Genomic DNA, 27836 nt, shown 5'->3' with positions numbered 1-27836 from the left:
TCTACATTCCTGGCTAACAAATACCACTGGTGGAGGGTGCAGGGGCTCTCCACAAGATACAGATGTTGTGCACATCATTGTTGATTCTATCATGGGAACATTCTATTAGGATGTCTTCCAGCCAATCTGCCAACCAACATGCCATCTCATGGAACTCTTGTTTGTAAGCTGCCACCCCTTGTGACTCTGGTTGATGGTTTTGATGCAGGTTCAGGCTTTCTGTTCAGTGAATGGATCTTCAAAATGCTTGCACAGGGCCATTGGGAATCGATCGAAATTTCAGAGCTCTTACTAGTTGTCATTGTGAAGAAAGACCATCCAGTCTGCTGTGGTGCCTTCCATTGCCATAATTATGCATCTGACCTGGGCTGCTTCAGTAGCCAGATCTGCTCCATACTCCTGCCTACCAGTTACACACCTGCATGAGGAAAACCCCAGTTGCTTTGGGTCTCCTCCATATTTCAAGCCCAAGGCCAGGAAAGAGTAGGCCCCCCTTGTGGAAGAGGCTGCATTGCTTGAGCAGCTGATAGTGAGACTGCTTGGGCCAGAATGAGTCCAGGAGAGATTGCCACACACACCATGGCCACCTGTGCTTTGGTACCATCTTTTGCTGTTCCCAGCATGGGTTGGCCAGCTGGACAAGGAGTTCTTTGGCTCAGTGATTTCCGAAGGCATCTCTTAACATCCTTTGGGCTTGTTCCACCAGGTCTTCCTGCTCTTCCAGCTCCCCTTGAAATTCTTACTCTGACTGCCACTTCATTCCTGTCTCCCGATTGCATGGCTTCCCTGGGTGCACATTACACCAAGGTCTTTTTCCTCCAGTTCTTCATCTTTCATCCCCAGGGTTAGCAAGCACCAGAGTTTTGGGGCTTCCTCACTGATGCTCGCATTCCCCAATATTTTGAGCTCCTCTTTAGGGAAATGCAGTTTGGCAGGGGAGCCTCTGCAAGCTCTAGCCTCTTCCAAGCCACTTTCATGGCTTGTCATTTTTTGCTCAGTCACCTCGGTAGATATTGGTTTCTTTGTTGACTGCTACAGCAGAGCTTGCTACTGTCAAACTGGCTGCAGCTTGCTCCCTAGGAAAGAATGACCCTAGATAAAAGGTAATTTTATTAGAGGTGCTAAATGCAGCATGAGAAAAGCAAGCTCTGAAGAAAAACCATGTGAAAATCATATAATGAAAGCAATCCTCAATGTCCCAAACCCTCCCTCCTGTGAGAGTAGTACAATCAGGTCCTGTTCCAAAGTTTTGGGAACCTGGCTCAGGCGCTACTATAAATTCCTTTCCCAGGGCTGGCATCGTTGAAGGCAGGAAGATGGCTTGGTTTGACACATCCTTAAAGTTAATGTCCATGCTCCCCAATTTCCCCACAACATTCTTTCACACTTTTCCCATCCCAAATGACCCTCCCCCTGGTTATGGCAGTTGCTAGTGAGCTTCAAAGAAAGCGAAAATAAGCAACTGACATATGATGGATGGATGGATGGATGGATGGATGGATGGATGGATGGATGGATGGGAAAACACGTACAGAAAGATAATCAGAGAGAGAAATGTACATAAATATATAACCCCTAGCCTCAGGTTAAGACTCTTCAATAATAAGATCCACTTATTTCTCTTCTTTTTTAGTAAAGCAAACTCATGAACACTCTCATAATGTTCTATGATTCAAAACTACAATTCTGAAATGTGATTTTTGATTTCTAGAAAATGATTCACTGAAGGTTTATCTCTGTTTTCTTCTGTTCTCCATTTCTGATCATAAGACTCTAATAGTTTTTCACACATAAACTTCGGAATAGGCCACACAATAGGATTCACAACATGGAGAGTATTCTGTCTTTCTCCAGGTCTGATGAGGAAAGTTAGTTTTGTGTGTATACTTTCAGTAAATGTAGAGGCAACAGAAAGAATATTCTTAAGAAGGACATACTTCAACAAATTTGTTGTCTGAGTAAGGATGCCTAGATGAATCCATTTCTAATTCATTAATCTGTAAAGTTATTCCATACTATATTGGCATTAAACTGCATTTTTGAAACTTCATACATTTTAATATAATATAGATATAGGTAAAGATATTTTGAATTAGTCTTTGTAGATGTATTCTTTTTAAAATATGCATATTTGTCTCAGTGGACATGGAAGTTAATAGATAATTTTATATCTGCATATTAGTCCAAGAGATGCAAATTAGGTCAGTTTATACTGATATATACACAGGAAAAGTTTCAGGAACTATAAATCCTGTATAAATAATGAAGACACATTTCTAGTGACATTGTAAAATTTGATAAAAACAATAAAATATTGGTTTTTAAGTTTAATTTCCTAAAGCATTCTTGGAGATATATTAAAATTTAAACATCTAAATTTATGTATTTTACACTAATAGCAGAGAAGCAGAAACTTGTTTTGTTAGGAGACAAATTAGCCCACTTGGTGAACATTTTTATTAATGTGTGCAATTCAGAATGTTTTGCAAATGTTTTCTTTAAACTCCACTTAGGAAAATGTTCTTCCTTGTCAATCAAAGACTGTAAGATCTGGTGAAATCAATCCTAGTGATCTGTGTTTATCCAGTAAGAATGTGCATGTCACTTTTTGAGAGACCCAAACATACACATATCCATGCCAGAAATCATACTTCACTGTCCCCACCTCCCAACTCATCTAACAGTTCAGGATACGCGTATTAATTAATTTAATAATCACTGTTGGGAATTAAAATGCCTGTAAAATAAGGTACTTTATTTATACAATTAATTAATTTTCATTAATTAATATACATGCGGTTATTTTTATCACACACAGACTATCCACAAATGAGGACATTTCCCCTTTATTCTTTCTGCAGAAACAGAAAGATCATCTGAGGAGGACCTTCTCCTATATTCATCAGTCCATCTGAGCAGAACAAATTGGACCAAGTTCTATGCATATGAAATTCTCAACTAATAGGACATTGGAACCAATCAGTTTAAATCCCTAGCTAGCCAATGCTTTAATTGTCATTCTCATAGGAATCCATTCTTGCCCTTCTTCCTAGGTTTCAGGAGAGTAATTATGAGAATAGAATAGAATGGAATGGAATGGGTATAGGAATAGGAATAAGAATTAGAACTGGAAGGGACCTTGGAGGACTTCTAGTCCAGCCCCTTCGCAAGCAGGAGAACCAATACTATTTCAGATAAGTGACTGTGTAATCTCTTCTTAAAAACCTCCAGTGATTTCTGAAGACAAGCTGTTCCACTGATAATTGTCCTCACTGTTAGGAAGTTTCTCCTTAATTCCAGGTTGCTTCTGTCCTTGATCAGTTTCCATCCATTGTTTCTTTTCTTGTCTTCTGGTACTTTGGAAAATAAATTGACTCTCTTTTCTTTGTGGCAACCCTTCAAATACTGGAATACTGCTATTATGTTACTCATAATTCTCCTTTTCTTTACACTAGCCAAACCCAGATCCTGCAGCCGTTCTTCATATGTTTTAGTCTCCAGGTCTTTGATCATCTTAGTTGCTCTTCTCTGAACTTTTTCCAAAGTCTCAACATCTTTTTTGTAGTATGGTGATCAAAATTGGTTGCAGTATTCCAGGTGTGGTCTTATTAGGGTTTTATAAAGTGGTGCTAATATTTCATGTGATCTTGATTCTATGCCTCTGTTTATACAACCCAGGATTATATTAGCTTTTTTGGCAGTGGCTGAACACTGCTGACTCTTATTCAATTGATCATCCACTAGAACTCCAAGGTCCATGTCACAGTTACTATTTTTGTGCCAGGTGTCGCTTAATCTCACCTTTGATTTTTCCTGCCTATGTGTAAAAACTTTACTTTTATCCACATTAAAATTCATTTTGTTGGATAGGGACCATTGTTCAAATTTGTCAATATATTTTTGGATCCTGAGCTTGTCTTCTGGAGTGTTGGTTCTTTCTGCAAGTTTAGTGTCATCTGCAAATTTGATGAGTTTCCCTTCTATTTCCTCATCTACGTCATTTATGAATATGTTGAAGAATACAGGGCGCCTAATACAGAATGTTGTAGTACCTCACTGCTTACTTGTCTCCATGTGGATGTAGTACCATTAAGGACTACTCATTAAGGTTTGTCAGCCAACTAAAAATCCATCTGGTGATGATGTTGTCTATTCCACATTTTTCTAGTTTACCAAGAAATAGATTGGGGTCTACATGTCAAATGTCTTACTGAAGTCTAAGTGTACTATGTTCAGAGTATTTCACTGATTTACTAATTTAGTCAATTTATCAAAGAATGAAATGAGATTGGTTTGGCATGATCTGTTTTTAACAAACCCATACTGGCTACTAGTTATAACTTAATTTGCTTCTAATTGTTCGCAGATCTGTTTTTGATGATCTTTTCCTGGATCTTCCCAGGTATTGATGTCGGGCTACCTGTAGTTTCTTGGGTCTGTTTTTTTCTATTTTTCCTTTTTTGAAGATGGGAATTACATCAGCTCCTTTCTAATCCTCTGGTAATTCGCCAGTGCTCCAGGATTTTTGAAAGATATTGTACAATGGTTCTACGATAACATCTGTGAGCTCCTTCAGAACTCTGGGTTGTAATCTGTCAGGTCCTGGTGATTTATATTCATAAAGGTCAGATAGGTGGTGTCTTACTAATTTCTTGCTTATTTTAATTTTTATTTCTCGTTTGTCTTTTATGGTAGGATTTTTTTTTTTTGCATGTTGGGCTATAATTTGTTATAATTTGTTCATTCTGAGCATTTGCTTTTCTGACTTCATTTTGGCATGTTCTGGCTATCTGCTGATACTCACTCTTAGTTTGTTGTCCCTCTTTCCATTTTTTGTATTGGCCCTTTTTGTCTTTCAGTTTGTCAGGGAGAGATCTTTGTGCAGCCATGCTGGTTTTTTTCCTGAATTTCTTATTTTTCTTTTTCAATTGTATCTGCTTGACTGGGCTTTTATGATTGAATTTCAGTGTTTCCCATATTTCTTGAGTTGTTTTCCCCTTTAGGAGTTTCATAATGGAATCTTTCCTACACTCTCTTTGAGTTTGTTAAAATCAGCTCTTTTGAAGTTTAAGACACTGGTTGGATTATTTTCTATTGCTTTTGTTTGCAATTATGCCTTATATTGAAGGAGGATATTTGGTGGGTGAAAATGGTGGACACATGACTTTTTATATTTTTGCTTATTATTTTAATGTGTTTTGTTTTTATTATGAAAGTTTTTTTTTAAAAAAAAATATGGGTGGCACACAATAAAGCTAATGAAATAAATACCTTAGTTTTAGCCTTGATTTTAAGTTAAATGTTCTTGTACTTCTTGTACAACAGTATTTGCCTTTTAGGCACAATCTCAAACTATTTAAACTGTCAGTATAGATATAAACTTAAAGATTTTAAAAGAAGAACAGAACAGAACTATTGATAACTAAGATACAATTCATTCTCATTTAAAGTGTTCTATTGAAAGCCAGCATGGGTAAATCAAAAGAAGAAAAGATATATTTCTGCAAAGAAAAACAATAATACATTGTTCTCCCAAGCATCTGAACTATTTCCCTTTAACATACAAGGTTGTTTCTTTTTCTTTCTTATATTGAAAATTAACTGTAGGAGATAAATGTGGCTTCTCTGGATCTTAAAGGGAATCTTTCAGATGTCTCCTTCCATTCTAATTATTGGTGTCAGTTGAAGAATTACAGAGAGGTCTGTTCTAGTACCAATGTTTTCTGTAAGATTTAAGATACAGCTGTAAATGTCGGGTTATAATAACTGAACCCTGTATTCTGGAATTAGGTCATGGCAGAAGCTTTGCCATTTTGAAACTGCTATACAGTTACAATAGTAATGCTACAAGGGGAGAGCAGGATCAAGGAAAAATCAATGACAGAATCAGAGTCACATAGACCTGATGCTTTATGACATCATATGTACAAAACAAGCAGGATTGGGGTCACAAAGCATGATACTACTTTCATCATTTTGATAAAAACGCTGAATCCTGTAGATTCCTCTGCCAACTAAGTGGCTTCATGGTAAATTAGATCTGCCTCCATCAGAAAACAGGCATCAACCAATATAGATACAAGCACATACAAGTGTATGTGTATACACATGTACATGGATGCATACCCACATGCACACACACAAACAATTGTAAGCGTATGCATTCTTTTTTGCCAATAAACTGTATGCTGTTCTTTTCTCAGTGGTATGCAGAAGTATTGTCTAGTTTGACCAATGTTAATTCCTACTTTGCCAACTTCATCTCTTATACTTGCATATAAAAGTAACTTTTAGAGAGGGAAGGCAGTAGTTTAGAGTGAGAATAACCTCTTGGGAACAGAATAGTACGGTACTAGTTATTTGCATCAATAGCAGAATCAATCAAATCTGGTCCTAAAAAACCTTGGATTAACCACTGGATGGCAGAAAAGAGTTAGAGATTTGCCCATTGCTTTGCTGCCATGGTGTGGTCTCTTGTCATTACACATGACTTCTATCTGCTGTTCTGCCCCAACACATTGGCCATCCTTTGCAAATTCTTAAGTTACCCTGTGCTTTCGCCCTGTGGCAGATCACAATTAGATTTGATTCTTTTTAAAGGATTTGAGGATCTTGATGAAGCTTTCTGGTACCTGCATCCCATGAAGATCTCAACCCTTGATGTCACTGGCTAACTGCATAAGAATGGTTACATTTGTACTAAATTATAACCTTTCTAAATCTTCCTGATTTTAATCTGGGTATATTTTGTTACTTTTTTCTGGATTTTCCTAAATTGGTGTCTCAAGATAAATCTATAATAAAGCATCAATCTTCATTAGTTATCCGAATTTGATATCTATTCTTTCTTGCACTTCAATCTTCATTAGTATGTATGAGGAAAAAAGTATCCCAGTGGGTATTCAGCATGTGTTCTTGCATTTTAGTCCTGCCTCTCTGGAGTCCTTAGCTGCTAGAGGGGAAGGGGGTTGGGAGGAATTCAGTAGCAAGCATATGTTACTAGGTTTTTTATCTGAATGTTTCAGACTATATCAAAAGGACCAGTCTAAACTTCATAAAGCAGAAGAAAAATCATCTCTAAATATCCATGGGGCTAAGGTATATATCCTGAACATCTGTTACTAACCATTAATTGTATTCTGTAAGACTAAGTGTGAATGTTATTTTCTGTGATAATTCAGTATTATCAGATATCATACTCCTGCAGTTTATTTTTAACACACATACAAAACCTATGACACTATGTCAACTCACTCTGAGCAAAAATATTTTCTTTTAAAATATATAAGTAATGTATATGAGGTACAAATAACATAAGCCTGATATTTCTGAATCCATTGACTGCAACCATAATGATTCTAATAATTTAATATTTTTTATCTGACAAGTAATGGAAATAGATGGTGAAATAAAAAGAATGAATTTCTCTTTTCTTTTCCATGTCAGACATTTTCAGTTTTAACCCAAAGCTTGCTCCCCCGTAACTCATTATATCTATACCTTAAGAAGCAAATTATAATCACTGATTAGAATTTATTTGACATGAAGCTTATAAAGGACTTAATCTAAATTAAGCACTTGAGAAGCAGCATCCATTTATTTATTTATTCATTCATTCATTCATTACCATTACCCTGCATGCTGCTGCATTCTGGACCAGCTGAAGTTTCCAAATGGTCTTCAAGGGCAGTCCATGTAGAATGTAATGCAGTCATCCAAATGGGAGATAACAATTGCATGAGTGACCGTGAGGAAGGACTCCAGTCCATGAAAGGCCATAATTGGTATACTGGATGAATCTTTGCAAAGGCACTCTCAGCCACAGCTTCTATCTCTTCCTTGAGCAGGAGCCACAAATATAGAAGGACTCTCAAATGATGCATCAGCTTAGTCCACAGAACTGCCATGCCATTCAGAGTCAAAGATCATTTAGGTGTGGGGGCCTAAAAATCCATAGCCATTCCATCTTGCAAGGATTGAGTTGAACAGGTTCCTTTCCATTCAGACCCTTATGGCCTCCAGGCATTCAACCAGCACCTCAACAGTATCATCCATCTGACTAGGAATGGAGATATATCACTGGGTATCATCTGCAATACCGAAGATATTGAACCCCATACTGACAGATGACCACTTCCTATAGATGTTAAAGAGGATTGGTTAAAGGCTTAAACTCTGGGCACCTCACATTGTAGGGACCTAGGAATCGATCTCTCCTACCAGCACCAATTGAAACCATGGAGGAAGAGAACCAAAACAGTGTCTCCCACTTCCAACTCTCAAAGCTGGTTGATGGTAAATGATTCTGAAAGATCTGGGATGGCAAGAACGGTCTCACACCACCTCTATTCCCAAACCTCCACACAATTGGCAAGTGCAACCACTGCTATGCTCTGGCCTGAACCCAGATTGATAAGGGTCCAGATAATTTGCTGTATCCAGAGGCCTTTGTAGCTGTACCCCAGCCACCCACTCAACAATCTTCCTTAAAAAAGAAGATTAGAGACTGGATAAAAGTTGTTCAATACTGGGGGAGGGTGTGTCCATGGATGACCTATTGAGAGGGGGACCACAACCACCTCCTTCAGAGTGGATGGTACCACTCTGCCCTGCAAAGAGGAATTTACTTACTGCTTGACCCAACCACATGCTACTCCTGAAATGTCTTAATCAGTTAGGAAGGTCATGGATCCAGAATTAATAAGGATTACCTGACTTGGAAATAATAGGAGTTATTGGAGCCAAAGCTTTCTATCCAATATGGATTGTTCTGTGAGTAGTTCAGTCTGATAGATTACCCAGATCCAGAAAGGAGTTTCATTTGTCCCATTTTCCTAGCAAAGGAAAACGTAATTGACTATAAAATCAGTTGAATGGGAAGAAATTTGTAAAAGATAAAGTGTTCTCAAGAATGAAGCATGCAGCTTTATCAAATCTGTGTCCTGTTATCTCCATAAACTTTCTATTTTGAGTAAAGTTGGATAGATTGTAACTGCATATGGCATCCCTAAATCCCGAATATTGAAACTACCCAAAAATATAAACTTTAATATTTATTCATCCCAGAATATTTGTTTTAGCCAGAATTTAAATTAACAAAAAATCAAGATAGAACAATGATGTTTTATCTGCAAGAGTGCCTTCACAGTTAATCAAGGTATATACGATTGGGGTTGAATTAATAACATGATAGAAGTTTCTATCCTGTTGTATGTACAGTGTGGTACACCATGTAATAGCAAATTTAAAAAGATCTTTTTGATTATTTGGTTGCTGGGGGTATAAAGTTATTACTTTTTGCTTTTATGGCTCGCAAATCTGATAATCTCGGAAGGTTTTAGTGCTCATTATAAGAGCTAATTTATTTGGTTACGCTAAAAGATATATAATTTGAAATGAGTAATAAATGTTTAAAGTCCTTCACTTTTTCAATAGGTTTATCCGTAATATTCCAAATATAGAAATGTTAAAACTTTCCAGTGAATACTACTTATTTTGTTTTGGTACAATTAATTTCCAGATTTGTTATCGAGAACAAAAAGATGTTATTGCTCCTAGGTATTGTTTTAAATCTGATTTGCTGCTTCATAAAAGTGTTTTTAAACAGCAGCATTATCTTCCTGAGAAGGAGATGATCAAAGGAAGAGGCAGGTAACTTCCTCTACAATTTGTCCTGAAGAATTAAATTCAAAGCTGCCACAAAAGTGGTATAGAGTTTGAATACTTCTTGCCCAGATGGTATAAAATTGTATACTGATCAACTGTCGAGTAACCTGGTCTTAATCTGCTTGTTTTGCGGCTATCTGTTTTCCTGTATCACCCCAAATAGCCTTGTTATTAAAGATTAAAGTCTTTTCTTAAAGATTGAAAGTATGATGGAATAATTGCAGTCTTTAGGTAGCAGTAAGGCAGGGGTGTCCAAACTTGGGAACTTTAAGACTTGTGGACTTCAACTCCCAGAATTCCCCAGGAGTTGAAGTCCACAAGTCTTAAAGTTCCCAAGTTTGGACACCCCTGCAGTAAGGAGTTGTTGACAGTTTTGGACAAGGGAACTATCAGGATTTATTCAAGAATTCTAGAGGAACTAGAAGTTTCCTTCTACCATTTCTCATTCTTCAATAGAAGATAAATTTAAGGATTTCTGAATATGAAACAGGAAAGAGTATTAAATTTGGAATGCTACGTTTTCTTTCTGGCTGATGTAAAATAGAAGGTGGCCAAAATCTCAATCAGGATATAATTATTAGAACTGGAGCTACAGTAAGTATAGCAGTACATGGGATACAAGATGCAAAAATACATTTTTTTGTCAAAAACTAGTTGTTGGATCTTTTACCACTTTGCTTACCTGTAACTCTGCTTTCTCAATAGTGGTGGCGATAGCATCCATGCATGGGTTTACATTGTCCGCCTTCTGTTTGGACTGAGTCTGATTAAAGTTAGTGAAGACATGCCCTTTGTTGCTAACCTTACCCAGCTTTTTGACTCAGTCCACTTCAAGGATGGTCGTGTCATCGCATATCTCCTGAGCATATTGGTTTCTGAACAATTAATTGGTATTGCCTTGTTTCATTACCTTCTGAGGGACTGGAATCTTTATTCCGAGATGTCAGCTAGGGCTGGAGTGTGAGGGCTTAGGCCCATAGCTCGCCCTGTGGGCCATCTGCTTCCCCAGGACCCCTGACTAGGCAGGAGAGAGCGTACCACTCTTGGAGAGTCACTAACTGTGTCTCGGATCCCCACTTAACTCCAGCGGCAAGGGAAAATCGCAGCGCTGCCGTGGCTCCCTTCAGAAAGGATTTTGACAGCTCTGGAGCCTTTGAGGCCTTTGAAATTGCCACGCAAAGGGCGGCTTTCCTTGTAGTGGCAGTGGCACTTGATTCTGTGACCGATGAACCTTCCCAATTGGTGTGAGAGTGAGTAGAGAGGTGCAGCTCTCAATTCACTGCCATGCCATTTCTAAGCTGCTGGCTGAAGGAGGGAAGCTGTCAACTCATTGCCACCCCGCATTTGAGCCTGCCAGATTGCTTCCTGATGTAGCAGAGCCACACAATTGCCAGCGCCAACCTGCCGACTTGGAGGAGTCGCGCCTCGTCGGCAGCACTGTCTGAGGACTCGGAAGGGCAATAAGACAGCAAGAAGTGGTGATCCTGTTGGAGGAGGTGAGCGCCAGAATCAGCCCAGGCCTTTCTCCCTGCAGCGTTCTGCCCCAGAGACTATCACATGAGTAGCAGGGCGGCTACAGATGGTTGAAAAGGTTGTGAACCACCATTTTGTTTGACAAATCTCCTTCAAGATGGTGGACAAAGCTACTGTTCCAAGTGCTGAGGGAACCGTGACCCAGGGCCTCTTAATTACGGTGGAGGCACCGTAATTGAGTGCAGGGGGGTTGTGCAAAGGTGTGCCACCCCCATAATGCAATGCACAGCCCCCCAGTGTGCATGCACGCATGAGAGATACGAGCCCCCATGCTTTTTTCGCCCTCCCCAGGCTCCAGAGGCTTTATAGGAGCCTGGGGAGGGCGAAAACAGCCTCCTCCGTCCCCCTCCGGAGACTCTCCAGAGGCTTCAGGGACCTTCAGGAGGCTTCCCTGAAGCCTCCGGAGGATTAAAAAGGACCCTACGAGCAAACCGGAAGTCTGTTCCCGAACTTCCGCTTTGCCCATAGGGCCGGTTTTTTTTTTTTTTTGTGCTACGGAGGCTTCAGGGAAGCTTCTAAAGCCTCTGGAGGGCCTCGGGGGGGGGCTCTTTTTGCTCTCCCCAGACTCCTATAAAGCCCCTGGAGCCTGGAGAGGACAAAAATGGCTTTAAAAAAGGCTGAACTCAGCTGACAGGGCAATGCCTCGCGTGCCCTGACAAATCGCTCTGCGTGCCACCTGTGGCACACGTGCCATAGGTTCGCCATCCCGAGTATAGGGCCTCCTGCTTGAGCAGTGGGTTGGACTAGAAGACCTCCAAGTTGACTTTCAACTCTGTTATTCTATTATTTAGTTAAATAATAAAGAGAAAATGTTTCAGGAATGTTAGTACTTTACTCTATTTTACATCTCCTTAGGTAGAAATTATATCAGTCCTGGCTGAGAAAATTCTTTATCAAACTAGCACTTGGAGACTCTAAAATAATTATTCTGTGCATTCTAACATTTAACAGTAGCAGAGTTGGAAGGGACCTTGGAGGTCATCTAGTCCAAACCCTTGCTCATGCAGGAGACCTATACTAGGGATTTGAACTGCCATACTGCCAACCTTTCTGATTGACACAAAATAGGGGCTTTTTTGTTCTTGTTTTTCTTTGAAGACATTTTGCGTCTCATCCAAGAAGCTTCTTCAGCTCTGACTAGATGGATGGGAATGGAAGGACTTACACTCCTTGCAGATAGCTGGTCATTTGCATTCTTTTAGTAAGTCATTAAGGCCACCTGGAGGTTTACCTGTGTCATCAAGGTCACCTGAGTGCAAATGAGTGGGAGCCTTCTTAGAACTGTGAAAGGACTGTGTTGTAGATTGGAAATAAATGATGTCACATCCCTCCTCCCCTCTGTTGAGAGAGGGCTGTTCAATTTTGACATAGATGGCTTATTTGACTTTTCTTTCAAACCAGCGGTCTTCTTTGTCCAAAATGTGGACTTTGTTGTCTTCAAAAGAGTAGCCTTTGTCTTTTAAATGCAGGTGGATTGCTGAATCTAATCCTGATGGGTTTGTTCTCCTATGTTGTGCCATGTGTTCATGAAGTCATTGTTTTGTTAACCCAATGTACAGATCTGCACATGGCTCGCTGCATTGTACAGCATATATCATGTTGCTCAGTTTGTCCCTGGGTATTTTATCCTTGGGGTGGACAAACTTCTGACTTGGGCTGGCTGAAGATCCTCCTGATTTTTTCTGATATTCCTGCAACATATGGAATTACAACATTGCTTCATTTATTTTTCTTTGTTGTCTGTTATGGAGGAGCTCCTTTAGGGTCTTTTTTGAGATTTGATGAAGGCCCATTTGGGATAGCCACACTTTTAGATGGATTCCTGGATGTGCTTTAGTTCTTTTTCTTTCCCATCTTTGCTGGTAGACAGGCCTTCAGCTTGGTGGTGTACAGTTCTAATGACTTCTGATGACTCCCATTTTGTGGTCCAGTGAGTGGTGGGAATCAAAATGTAAATATTGATCTGTGTGCATGGTGTGTTTTTTTTAAATGTCAGTGTTAAGGCTTCAGTCTTCCTTAATGTGTACTGCACAATCCAGGAATGCTAGACAATTTTCCTTACCATCTTCCCGTGTGAATTTGATGTATCTGTCCACAGAGTTGATATGTTTGGGGAATGCTTCCAATTCCTGTGTTTTGATCTTGACCCAAGTATCATCCATATACCTATACCAGTGAGTGGGTGGAATTCCTATGAAGAGTCTAACACTTCAGTTTCTATCTCTTCCATATAAAGATTGGCTACTATGGGGGACACAAGTGAACTCATGGAACAGCCATGTTTTTGCCTGTAGAAATCTTCATTGTATTTAAAATAAGTACTAGTGAAGCAGAGATCCAGAGATCCACATATGACACATATGCCGTCTGGGCTGAAGTTGGTTCTGTCACTTAAGGTGCTGTCTTCTAGCAGTATTTTTTTTTCACTATCTTGACAGCTTCAGTTGTTGGAATCCAGGTGAAGAGAGAAGTCACATCATAGGAAACTATGGTCTCATCCAAGTCCAGTTTTACTTTCCAAACCTTGCTGGCAAAGTCCCATGAATTGTTGATGTCACGGGTGGTATTCCAACTACAGGAGTTAATAAGGTGGTCACAATGTTTTGTAATATTGTAAGTGACAGAGTTGATACTACAATTGGTCTAAGTAGACTTCCCTCTTTGTGGGTTTTGGGGAGTCCATATATGCATGGGATGGCTTCCCCAGGGTAAAGACTGGGTAAAAATTGTGATATGTCGATGGCATTGCCCTTCAGTAGGTGTTGCAAGAAATCAATGACCTTTTTCTTATAACTGCTGGTGGGGTCTTCAGAGTCTCATATGTAGCAGTATGCATTAGAAGATTGTTCACCTTGGCCTTATAGTCATCTGTATTCAGAATAACTGTGCATCTTCATTTATCAGCTGGCAGAATGTTCCATTCCCCACCATCCAGTCAGAGCTTAAGAAGCTTCTTGTATGAGAAGCAAAACATCTTCAAAGAAAAGCAAGAAAATCCAATTGCCTCTAGGAGGAAAAAGCACTTTTGGGACAACTGGGACCTAGATGAGAATCTCCATAGATATCTGCACAATAATTATTGGAAGTGTTTAGTGATTTTTTTTTTTTTTTTTTTGCATCCTTTGCAGCAGTTATAGAAAGTTTTAAGCAAGATGCTTTGGAGAAATTTAGAAATTAGATGGCAGCACATGCAGATTTATTTTATCCATGGAAATATATCTCAGATTAGGATTCCACCAGAGGTTCTTCATTTTCATCTCATGACAAGGTTGAAAGAAAGATGGTCACTGCCTAGGTTAGAGGTAAGGTAAAGTCTTCACAGTGGGCTACAAGGTGGTATGATGTTAGCATATAATTGAAAATTGTTGCCCTTCTCACTGGCTCATGTAACCTCATGAATATTTTATGTGAAATCATGTTTTTTATCCCACAAACTTCCCCATGGGCCACACTGGCAAATAATTTTAGTGTTCAAAAGTATAGACTTCCTTTGTTTGCCTGTTCTTTGAACGAGCAACACAATAACGTTTGTTAGAAGTATAAACAAAAACTACTAGTTTTAAGTGTTCCTTTAACGTATGCCTTTTTTTCATTTGATAATAAAACAAGTCTTTTAAGTTTCTAAAGAAGCTCTCTTCTTGCTTCACTACATTTTCCTCTAAATACCCTATATATTTACCAAGAATCACAATTTTTATATCAAAATATTTTACATATAATCCACTAAAAGTCTGCATATATGATGGGACTGATTGTTTTTCATAATATCCTAGAGTGACTAAACCTAAGTGGTGTCTGGTCTTTATCATTAATATTGTTTCAGATTTTATTTAATACATATTATAAAGTGACATTTCAGACTTATGAAACCAAAGAGCATATTAGATCATAGTCTTTCTTCAATTCCTCAAGTCTGTGTTATTTGTGATTCGCTTTGTACTGTTTTATCTCAATCTGGCCAAACGTGAATGGAAAGTGGTACATAAAGTGATTACTAGCTGTCCAGCTCAACTACAATGACAACTATTCTAAGACAGAAATAGTATAATCTAAAATTTTGAGAAATATATTTCAACCACCATGCAGTGTCTCCAATGTTGTTTTCTGCTATGGGTGGAAACAATTAAAATTAAAATCTAGTTAATTTTCTTTCTATATTAACTGAAGTTATGTTTCCTGCACACAGGGTTGATCCCTATAACATTAATAGATGGTTATAAAACTAGATGAAAGAGATGGCTTAGAGAAAAATTATATTTTTATGGTCTTTCTCAAGAAGATCTTATCCTATGGGATATAAACTCACCAAGAAATTGTTTATACAATGTATTTTGGACATGAACAGATAAGATCAGTCCTAGCATCCAAGAAATGTTTTCCTGAGCAATTAGTCCGAAAAAATTTAAATTTGAGATTTAAATCTTTCTATTTAGCTTATGTATCTTGGATCTAGCCACCAGTTTTAACCAGAAATATTGGTTTAATATAAATGACAGCATTATAGTATTGATACTAACAAAAATAGTTGTTATAACTTTAAGATAGTATTAGTGAATAATTAAGCACTTTGTTATATTATATTATATTATATTATATTATATTATTATATTATATTATTATATTATATTATATTATATTATATTATATTATATTATATTATATTATATTATATTATATTATATTATATTATATTATTATATTATATTATATTATATTATATTATATTATATTATATTATATTATATTATATTATATTATATTATATTATATTATATTATATTATATTATATTATATTATATTATATTATATTATATTATATTATATTATTATTATATTTGTCATTTTGAATCCCAATAATGTATTCTAATCAAATTGTTTGGCTAATTGCGTAATGTCATGATGGTCAATGACCAAAGTGATTTTGATGATTTTGATTTGCATTTCATTTAATTTGATATTGAAACATTTGCATTTCTTGACACAGTATCAGATTTCTTATCTAAAAGAATCAGATTGATTGGGACTATTAGATGGGATCAACAATTATTACAGCATACAGCAGATTCGAAATGTCTGACTACCAATTGTTTAATAGATTTTCATTGTTCTTTGACACACAAAGAATTGAAAAAATAAAAAGAAATTGTACTGTAATAATGAAAGTTAAAGTAATCTCTTTCCTTTTTATTTCATTTTGATTATCTCAGATATGTAGCATATTACATGTTCAATAGAATGTTCTTTGGACATATACTCATCAAAGAGTATTACTTGGGGTAGTACATCTGAGAGGTATAAATAATGGAACAGAACAGGGGGCATTAAATATATTATTTTGTTTTTGTGCTAGGAGACTGCTTTACGTGGCAGGGGGTATCCTTTTAAAAAAGAATTCTGAAAACTGCTTGTTTCAAACCATCCATATATTTAGTTTGTAGCCCTGAAGCGCTGAAAAACCTTGAATATTTAGAGGTGGTCAGTAGTGTGCCTCATCCAGGCTTGCTTGTATCTCAGGGCTCATGCGGCTCTAATTTCATAGATAAATACATATGTCCCTTACATCAATCATACTAAGAAAGTCTTAATTTGGCAATTAAAACTAAGTCACCAATTATTTAGTTAACCTATTTCATAAGGATAGAATTCATATAGTACATCAAATATATAAAAACTTGTAAATGCTAATTAGCAATTGGTGTAGAGTAGGCGAAAGAGAGAGAGAGAGAAAGCATTACCAAAGTGTTTAAAACGTGTGTGTCCCTGACTTATAACAGTGTTGAAAAGCAGCTCGTTGTACATTGATAATTACCATGACTCAGTGTGACAGACCACTATTGTTTACCAAGGTTGTGTGTCTGTCTGTTAGACTGTTCAAACATAGAGCTCCAGTAATCACGTCTAAAAAGTCTTGTTCAGCCAGCTGCTTTGTTAAATCTCATTGCCTATTTGTTCAAATGTGCATTATCTTTCTTTGTCTGCTTCAGTGCTCATATTGTGATAAAGGCAGGCATATGAAAAGACTGGTTCTTTCAATCCTAGATAAATGGCTCAAGTTTTCCATAAATGTGCAACACTAATTACTTCTGAAGTTTTACAAAAATACTGCCATTTTCCAATATTTGCCATGTTCTATGAAGTTTGATCTTTCTTTTATATTGATATAAATAAGAATTAATTGAGCTGAATTGAAGCCAGGTTTCCTTTTAGGTAGAAATCTTCTACAATTGTAGTGTAATAGAAACATAATTCTTAATCCTTCTTTTAAACTGAAGCCTAACAATATTTTTGTAATTAAACAAAAAATCTCAGAACCCACATATATTTTGCATTTTAAAAACTTGCAAGGAAGATTGGCTCTCCACCTCCCTATGAACAAAATATTTAAGAACAGTCATCTTAAGTGTAAAGTCTCATCATTTTAAACATAATTATCTATTTAAATGCATTTGCTTATGAAAAACAACATGTGTACTGATGAAGTTTATCTAAGCAATGATAAATCCACCTTGACAACCATAACATTGAATTAATATTTTACTCAAAACAAATTGTTCATTTATAGCTTCACACTGTATATCTTATCCCATGGTTCAGTGATTTTTTAGACTAATAATATTTTTAATCGCTCAAGTGAGAAACCAATTGCACAAAGGAAATTAACATCCATCTATCCTAAGTTTTCAGCATGACTTCAGGAAATTTGTACAGGAATTTTCAAATTCCTAAAATCTTAGCAGCATCACTTCAAAACAGAACAAAACAGAGAAAAGCGGGGAAGGAGGGGAATATCAAACCGGCATGTAAAGAAAGAATTAGATTTCTTTTCTACAGTTAGATTTAATCCCAGAAACTTAATGTTGAAGGATACGGAGCAGCTTGAAATGTGTGGTTTTCCTCCTGAGTTCTGGAATTAACCTTCCCCGAAGCTGGCTATGGAGGAGGAGGAGTTACTAGCCTCATTTTACACATATATGAAGGAAATACCTTAATCTTTTCTTTGGTGAAATAATCAAATTTTAATTAATTATTTTTAAAATGCTCAAAAAAAGTTGTCAAGAAGGGATGGATATAAAGGAACTGTACAAAATTTGCATGCATAAGCAATAGAGGATGATGTGAACATGGATTGCTGTACATACTTAAATAATTCACATGTGTAGAAATTATAGGTATTTTTGTTTTTCCTAATAAATGGTTATGTATCTTAATACTACCCAATAATGGTAAAAATTGGAATATAAAAAGAAAGCAATGATTTATCATTCCTGATGGCTGCTTAGAAAAGTATATGGACTGATTCATATAGTTTGTAAAACTCAATTTTGACTCAAGACAACGGTTACTTTCCAGTTAGTGGACATTTCAGAAACATTCAGGAAGAATATATTTTAATATATTTTAGTTTTATAGCTGTTTTAGTCATAGGGTTTAAAATTAACAGAGAACAAGTATTAATTATATGAAATAATTATTAAATTATAAACAATTGAGCTATAGGAATGGTTGGTTTATACTGAAAAATTACTCTGCTACAGAGAACTTAGTTTAATAAAACAGGAGATAACATCAAAACTCTGAAGAAATGTAGTGCTTGATAAACTTCTTTTTTATTTCTTTGCTTTTGATTTCAATTTATATGGCTCTGATCACACAATAGTGGGTTATAATATGTAAAAAAGACAGTTTTAAAAATAATTAAATTTTAAAAAATATCAAAATGTATTACTGTAGAGTATGGTTAGAGCAAGTTACAAGAAGTCTAAATTGGAAATCCCAAAAACTGATGATGTGTGTATTCATATCATATACGGTAATCAATTTCATATAGCTTGTATATTAAATACATAGTTCTCAAATTCATGTAAAACCAACATTTGACAACATTATCTTGCTTTTTTGATGTGTTGTACAATTTTTTAAAAACTCCATGAAGATTTTAAAAGCATTATATATAACAGCTTTTGAAATGTTATTATTATTTTTGTAAGGATCATATTGTCTGTCTTTTGCCTTACAGACTGCCAACAGAATTAACAGATTTAATATTTTTAGTTTACATTTTGTAAGCTATATTCAGTTCTGTGTTTATTGAGTTTGACATGAAAATAATGTCTGGGGAAAAACATCTTTATTTCATAACAAGCAGTAGAAATATACAGAACCTTTCTAAATAACAATTTCTACCTAGTTTTCAAGGGTAAAAGCATGCTCTGTTTTAACTATTTAAGTGACTAGGAAATTAAAATTAGACATGGATTTTAAAATGTAAATTTCACATGCTGACAGTAAATTCTGACCAAATGTATTAATAGGTCATTGAACCATATTTTATCAATGAAAAGTATAGTTCAAGTAAGGAAGCATTCTAATTTAACTCTGAGAAGTCTCTTATTCATAACATGTTTTTTTTTGTTTTAAATCATTTTTTTCTAAATCTCAATCAGAAAAGAGGGGGGTTTGCAGGTCTTGCTTTGAAAAGCATTAAGAATATATCTTAATCAGGTCTGCAAATGATATATACAGAGAACAAACTGTCTGGTTTTGTATGAGCCTGTTTAATATTTCAGGTAGCACAATACAATTCAGAAGTGACCCAGTCATTCTTAAAAAATATACTAACGTTATACAAAAAAATTAAAAGATACAAAGCCTTACAGTGAGGTTAACAGAAAATAAGATTTTAAAGAGTCTCTATCCTGAATTAAGGGATTAAAGGGTTGGAAAAAGGAGCTTTTTTTCAAGATTTTTTTAATATTCATGCACAGATTGTGATAAGGATAGTCATATAACTGAATTACAAGTTTGAACTACAAACAAATTACACTATTAAAATATAAACATAATTTTATGACTGGAAGTTACATACTTGGACTGCATTTCCCATGCCACCTGCTAAATATAATGCAGGTTTTATTTGTTTGTGTATTTTTTGTTTGTTTGTTTATTTATAATTGTTTGGTTCTTCATTTTTATAGAGTTGCAACCCCTTTTCTTTGCATTTTTTATAGCAAACACTGATATGGTGAGAGTCAAGCTAGATTGAGACATGAAGAAATAGTCCTTTTTTGTTTTTTCTTTGCTGGAATCAGAATTTGAACTACTACGTCCACTCCTTGAAAAGTACTCATCTCTGATCTTACTCATAATGTAGCTTCTCTCCCAGTCTACATGCAACAATTATTTTTAACAAACTTTAATGTTATAGATACTGATAGCATAATTCTAATCTAGAACATAGCAAGAAAAAAACTTAATTTCCAATCCTACTCACTTTTCCCTCTCACACGCATTCCAGCACTTGCTTAACAAAATTAAGCCACAGAATCCCAAACTAATCAATTCATATGTAATTTGGCCATTAGGTAAACCTTATATTTAGAAGCCCGGATAAGGACAAACCTTGTATTTAGAATGGTTTTGATTACAGAATGCAGCAATTGGGATTAAATCTGTGCAGATTTGCCTTGGTATAGGTTCCATGTCATTTGCCTTTATTTAACTTTCATTTATCTTTTACCTAAAGAAGCAGCCTTAAATGTGGAAACTGAAATCTGTAGAATAACGTCATTTCCCCCTTTCCCCCTATTTCTCCTTCCTAAAGAAAGTACACCTGAAGCAGTGGTAGGATTCAAATAATTTAACAACCGGTTCTCTACCCTAATGATTTCTTCCAACAACCAGTACACCAAACTCATCAGAAAGTTAACAACCAGTTCTCCCGAACTGGTGCAAACTGGCTGAATCCCACCACTGACCTGAAGATACTCTCAAATATTGTAGTGTATTATCATTAATTTTTAAAAATAATGACATTCTGTATCCTCTTTCTTTAAAATTAAAACTCAGAATTATTTCTATGTAGATATGTAAAGTATTCTATTGTGAAGCTCATTCTAAAGTCATTGCTATAGCATGACTCAACATGCTATATTAACAGCAATTTGGATTGAATTTTGTCCACAATACAATTATTTGTATAACTGTAATCTAAAAGACTGCACTTGCCCAATCTTTTTAATATGTTGGAATGTTAATATATTTAAAAGTAATTCATTAACACTAGTAGAGTCATAGCTGTCTGCAGAGGTATAAAACTAAATATGTTTATAAGAAGCATCCTAAGCACCAGAGTATTAAACTATTATTTCTCTGATGTCAGAGAAATAAACTTGAAACGATAGCAGTTAGCTGACTAAATAGCCCTGCATATATTAGGTAATAAATAAGATGAATAAATAATTGAAATGTTGTAAGTGATAGATACAGTGGTTTTGTTCTAAAAAATAAAACATTCAATATGTAATGTAAAGGTTGATTGTATGTGACTCCTTTTATATGATAAATTAACACTATGTTTATCTGCCCATTATTATCTTGATGGCCATTTCCAAAACAAATATCTATATAAAATAGATGTCTTTTATTAAAAATATAATCTAATGGGATCTGGATACTCAAAGAATTATATTAAGCTCCTGAAGCTTATTCTGCATTAGAAAGCATTGATTGTGACTCTAGCTGGCCACACTATAAAACCAGAACTTTCTGGATAATCCTTGCTTTCCTTAATGTCAATTTTCTCTCCAGTCATTCATGCAGTACACTAGACATAAATGCCAGGAGTGGCTTTCATAGGACCCTAGGTCCTGGTTATGCATAAAACTGAATGGATGTGTTCTGACCTAGGCTTCCTGATACAGTAAAAAGCACACTCTTAGTCCTCAAAACCCTCTTTTTATTTCAAAGGCTGTGAATTATGTTCATTCACAGTCTGTAATGAATCCCAAATAGTTGTAAAGAGTCCTACAGTAGGCTTCCAAAGTCTTTCAGGATAAGGCTGATAAGCACCCACCTTTATCTTCCTTGAAATGCTGCAAAAGATTTAACTGGCAATTAGCTTGGCAAGGCCACCTGGAACAAAGAGTCAAAACAGAGCTTCAGAATGTAAGCCGACCCACATGAACAAAGTTGCTTCGTGCAAAGGCTTACGTGCCTTTACTCCTCCTTTATGTCCTATGGGAGGGGCCAATCACCTCCAAGCCTTACTCCTGAGTCATCCCTTCTGTCTTAACTGTTGTTGCTTCTGGTAGTTCTACGCATGCATGCACTGGGAACAGGGGGAACCTGTTCCTCTGCCTCACTGATGTCTGACTCTGGAGACTCTGTAGGCAGCATATCGCCGATGCAGAGCCCTTGTCCGATCCTTCCCCAGACTCCAGGACTGGCCTATGTTCCTCCCCAACCTCGTTGCTGTCCGACTTTGCTGTCAGTTCCGGAAGCCACCAGTGGACCACAACAGGATGAACGTCTATATTAATAAGCTTTTATCCTGAAGACATTCAGAGTACAGTTATGCAGACTAAAAATATGCCAATTTTACTCAAGTAATATCAACAAAGAGCATAGTTTTTTGTTTCTTTGGTGCTTTCAAATCAGTGTTGACTCCTAGCCACAGCCTGGACAAGTCCATGCCGAAGATCTTCTTTAAATGTTTTTCAAAAGTAGTTAGCCATCCTAAGGCAGAGAGAGAGAGTGACTAGTCCAAAGACACTCAGCTAGTTGCATACTAAGACAGGACTAGTTTCATGCTCTCTAGACTGATGCTTTAATCACAACACCAAATTGGGTTTTACATGCATATGAGTAGTACAAGCCATCAGGGCTCTAGAAACTTTTCAGGCAAATCTGCATGGGTAAGGCAGAATTTAAAATTTAAAACATATATATATATATATATATATATATATATATATATATATATGTATGTATGTATGTATGTATGTATGTATGTATGTATGTATGTATGTATGTATGTAAATATATATATAAAACATATATTTAAAACATATATATAAAATTTTGCACACACACAAACACACACACACACACACCAAAGATATAAACTAGGGCAGTTGTACAGGCAGTTCTCTCTTTTTGCTTTTAGGAAATAATTTAAAATAATTCCTTTGAGCTGTAATAGTTCAGCCTTGTCTTATTCTAATCAGATTCTAATAATTCTGTATGGATTATATTGGGGCCAGCCTGTATCTATTGCTAAATAAGGTGCTTTTCCCCTTCCATTCAGTTGTGTTCTGATTCTTAGTCTACCTGAACAATCTCTGCAGTTTTCTTGGCAAAGTTTTGAAAAAAAAGGTTTACCATTGCCTCCCAATGTAGTCCCATGCCTACGATCTCATTTATTTTAAGTATATATTGAAAAAAAATACAATGAAGTGCTCTATTCATTATTATATTTCTTTCAAATTAGCTGCTTGTTTCTCTGGGTTGTTAACTGAGCATAACTGAGTAATACGTTGTCCTTCAAAATATTATTTTATGTTGTTTGTTTTTATGATCATTTAGCATCGTAATAATAATGGACAGAACCAAAATATATTATTGTTATTTTAAACAATGGCACATCAATTGGAAATATATGAAATGGAAATGCATTTATGGAAAAATACTGGTTGACTGGATGCTTTAATTAAAAAATAACTTCTGTGATTTATCTTTTTTTTTTTTTTTTTGCTAATAAGTATTTTAGTATCTATTAATTTGTATAAGAAAAAAATCATGCATATAATTGACTAACATTGCTTACCTGGAATAAAATTGTTATGGTTGTGCGGTATTCTACTGTTAAGCCTGATTATGTTGCCAGTGAAATGCAATATGCAGGTAATTAGTAAGAATACTTATCATTTCTGAGTTGGCTCTAAAACTGCATTCACTACGTTTTCCACTCAAAATGAAGAACTCAGAGATTCAGCTTGCAAAGAGAAGAAAATATAAAAGAAAATATGTATGAATCAGACTTTGAAGGGGGGAAAAGGCAATAATGGTTGGCCTGTTGAAAATAGTTCAAATTAATTTCCTTATTATTAGTTTGCTACAAAGTTCTTGTGCTATACATCAAAAACAGAGACAGTATTGTCCTTAATATCTGTTAAATTGCACTTAAAACTCCTAAAACATTTGCAGAAATGTAATAAACCTCCTTGAAGAATGTGTACTAAAATGATACTAACAGAAGGCAAATAAGGTCAGTATCTTTTCCTAGTAAATAAAGTTGAATTTTTGTGACAGTTGTGATTCCATCAGCTATTTATATAGTGATTTTTTTTGCAATCAATTTTTTTATTTTTTTATATTCTTTATACATATCACTGCATGAATGGTGTGGTTTCTGGGTATCATACTTTTCAGTACACATAAACATAATCTTATACATACATATATATATTCTCCAAGCATTCAGGGGGGAAAAGTTGGTGGGTGGGAAAAGAATTCTTAAAATCTTCCTGAAGCAAAACACAGCAACACAGCAATATTTATTATTACTCATTTTATGCTTCTTTTTTTTTTTTACTTTTGACAACTAAGTACAAACCCTTGGGCTTTTACAATATGTTCTCTTGCAAAGTAAAAATATTACAGTTTATATTTATTTTTTTTAAAGCATGGATTACTGTGTATAAATATGTTTGATTGGGCCATAGGTAGCAAATATTCTTAATATATAAAGTTTTAAAGATATGCAGCTTTAATTCAATGAAATTATAGCTTTCAGACTTGTCATAATTCTCAAATAGCTATAATTGATTGCAAGGTGGTGTAGCTATTGGCATTTCTTGTTGGTGCATTTTGATTACCGTATTTTTTGGAGTCTAATACGCAGCTTTTTTCCTCAAAAAAGAGGCTGAAAATCTGGGTGCGTCTTATACTGAATGCAGCATTTTTTGCCTCCTGAAGCCTTATGGAGACTTTCAGAGAGCTCCTTGGGGCTGGGGAGGGCAGAAATGAGCAAAAAATGGCTGTAAATGGAATGATTGGTTGTGTGGTTGTATCATGATTGGTAGATAGGTGCTGATTGGTTCTGGCTGTGGGTCCATTGTTGTTTCATGTTGTAACGGCCTGGGTGGTGGGTGGGGCTTGTTTATTGACTAGGTGTCTAGATGTCTGGTAGACGGGAGGTATCATCACGTTTATTCATGTTGTGGGGGTGTTTCTCTATTTCGATACCTTCCATAATTATTTTTTTGTTGAAGTGTTCTGTTTTGGAGATTAATCTGGTTCCTTCAAAATTAATTTCAAACGGATTCCAAAGAAAAACAATTACCAACCTAATCTAAAGGGAGTCTCCCCCCAAAAACAAAAGACACAGAAAAGGACAACGGTATCACCCTTCTCCCTTACATCAAAGGCACCACAGATAAAATCAGCAAAATTCTCCACAAACACAATATCAAGACAGCCTTCAATACTGACCAAAAAATAGCCAACATCTTAAGAAACCCCAAAGACAAAATCCAGCTAGAAAATCAAGGAGTCTATGGAATACCATGCAAAATCTTGCCTGCAACATACATAGGACAAATGAACAGAAGAATAAATGCACATATCACAGAACACAAGAATGCAGTCAGAAAAAAAGAAAAAACATCCTCCCTTTTCCAGCACCTTAAAGCTACAGGACATGAAATTAATTTTGAAGGAACCAGGTTAATATCCAAAACTGAACACTTCAGCAAGAGAATAATTATGGAAGCTGTCAAAATAGAGAAACACCCCCACTATATGAATAAATGTGATGATATCTCCTGCCTACCAGACATCTGGAAACCAGCCCTGGTAAACAAACGAGCCCCACCCACCACCCAGGCCATTACAACACAAAACAACAATGGACCCACAGCCAGCACCAATCAGCACCAATCTACAAATCATGATACAGCCACACATCCAATCAATCCACTTACTGAAACATTGCCAGCACTCCACACACACACACACACACCATATATATATGCTGGTCTTGTTGTATTCAGGTCTTTTCCCGTGTAAGATTCCCATGTAAAGATAATCTTATACAGGAAAAGACCTGAATACAACAAGATCAGCATACCTACACCCGTGAAAATCTACGAATATATATACTAAATCTATGAATATATATACTATATATATAGTTTACAATCTGTTATTTTTGTGACCTTAGTAAGAATATTAAAATGTCTCTCAACTGTAAAAAAATGAGCTTTATGTAAGAATCACAAGATAATGGATTGATGATTAATGTAACAACTGTTCATATTTAGAATGTTTTAATAGTCAGAATAACATGAGAATCAGAATCTGATTAACAGTAATTCATGTAGTATTGTCCCGATTAAAAATGGATAATTGGTTTCAGAAATGTCCAATATATACTTGTAACAGTCCTGCTGTGTTTACTAATCTGTCCAGAAAACAGATTTCAGTGTTGTATTTTGTTACATGCATAATTGTTAATCTTATAATATAATCCTTTAATTGTTCCCACAAATGTTGATTCCTAAAAAACATCAAGCTTCAAACATCAAGCTTAGTGATGAAAAAATTGTTATACTATGTGTGATTACTATTACAATAATAATTGTGAATTTGAGACAAGGGGAAAATTTAGAGATCAAAAATCAAATAATTTTACACTATATTTCTATTCAGAAATAAATCTCACCAAGATATATAGAATTTATTAATTGATCTTTATTTATAATTTATTATAATATTGTAGGATTCATTACATCAGCTTCTTTTAACATTATAAACATATTTTAAATGTTTCCCTTTGTTTAGAGTTTGTTTTTATTAGATTTTGTGTTACTTGCAATATATGCTAATTTTATTTAACAATTAAAAATATAACAATATATTAATTGGAAGGGAGAGAATCTGCAAATAGCTTTAACTTGTGCTCTCTCCCTCCCTCCCTCCCTCCCTCTCCTGTGTGTGTGTGTGTGTGTGTTTCTTCTTTAAGAACACTACACTTTACCATCTTGGATGAGATCAGTGGTGGGTTTCAAAAAATTTTAGAACCTACTCTGTGGGTGTGGCCTGCTTTGTGAGTGTGGCTTGCCAGCCATGTGACCATGTGGGAGTGGCTTGCTGGCCATGTGACCGGGTGGGAGTGGCTTGGCAGTCATGTGACTGGGTGGGAGTGGCCAAGACAATGTCACTGAATTCTTTGCCCCAATTGATGAACTACAATAAGATTAAAATAAGTACAAAAACAATAAAAGAGGCTACTTACAGAAGGAAGATGACTGTTCTTGCCAGTCTTCAGTATCACTGACTCCAATGAATGGGCTGCACAAAGAAGAGACACAGAAATGAACTCTTCCATTGCATGCACTGCATTGGGATGAAACCAGCACACAAAACAGTAAAGACAGCTACTTACAGGGGGAACATTACTGCCTTACTGGTCTTCTGCACCACCACCTCACCACCTTGCTCAAATAATCTGCACAAAGGAGAGACACAGAAAGCAAGACTTTAATTGCATGCACTGCATTAGCATGAAAGAAGCACACAAAATAATAGAAAAGGAAAATTACTATCCTTTTTTGCGTCTTCTGCACCATCACCTCACCACCTTGCTCCAATAATCTGCACAAAGGAGAGACACAGAAAGGAAGACTTTAATTGCATGCACGGCATTTGGATGAAACAAGCATACAAATAATAGAAAAGGAAAATTACTTTCCTTTTTTTGCGTCTTCTGCACCACCACCTCACCACTTTGCTCCAACAACCTGCACAAAGGAGAGACACAAAAAGTAAGACTTTAATTGCTTACACTTCACTATCT

The 27836-nt window shown here is 35.9% G+C and overlaps 1 protein-coding gene across 13 annotated transcripts in view; it reads left to right on the top strand.

Moving 5' to 3' along the window:
• TENM3 (teneurin transmembrane protein 3) overlaps positions 1-27836 on the top strand; it is a 1436054-nt gene that overhangs the window by 574243 nt on the left and 833975 nt on the right. For 2 of the 13 annotated variants that reach the window (XM_081959139.1, XM_081959142.1), the window contains exon 5: positions 7026-7098. The exons of the other annotated variants lie outside the window; for them this stretch is intronic. The gene's annotated coding sequence lies outside the window, so the exon portion shown is untranslated. The remainder of the gene's footprint in view (positions 1-7025; positions 7099-27836) is intronic. 13 annotated transcript variants of the gene reach the window in all.

The sequence above is a fragment of the Natrix helvetica genome (genome assembly GCF_964273705.1).
Source record: "Natrix helvetica genome assembly, chromosome: 7".
NCBI lineage: Eukaryota > Metazoa > Chordata > Lepidosauria > Squamata > Natricidae > Natrix > Natrix helvetica.
The sequence above is the reverse complement of the archived record's forward strand: the minus strand, read 5'-3'. Positions and strand labels throughout refer to the sequence as shown.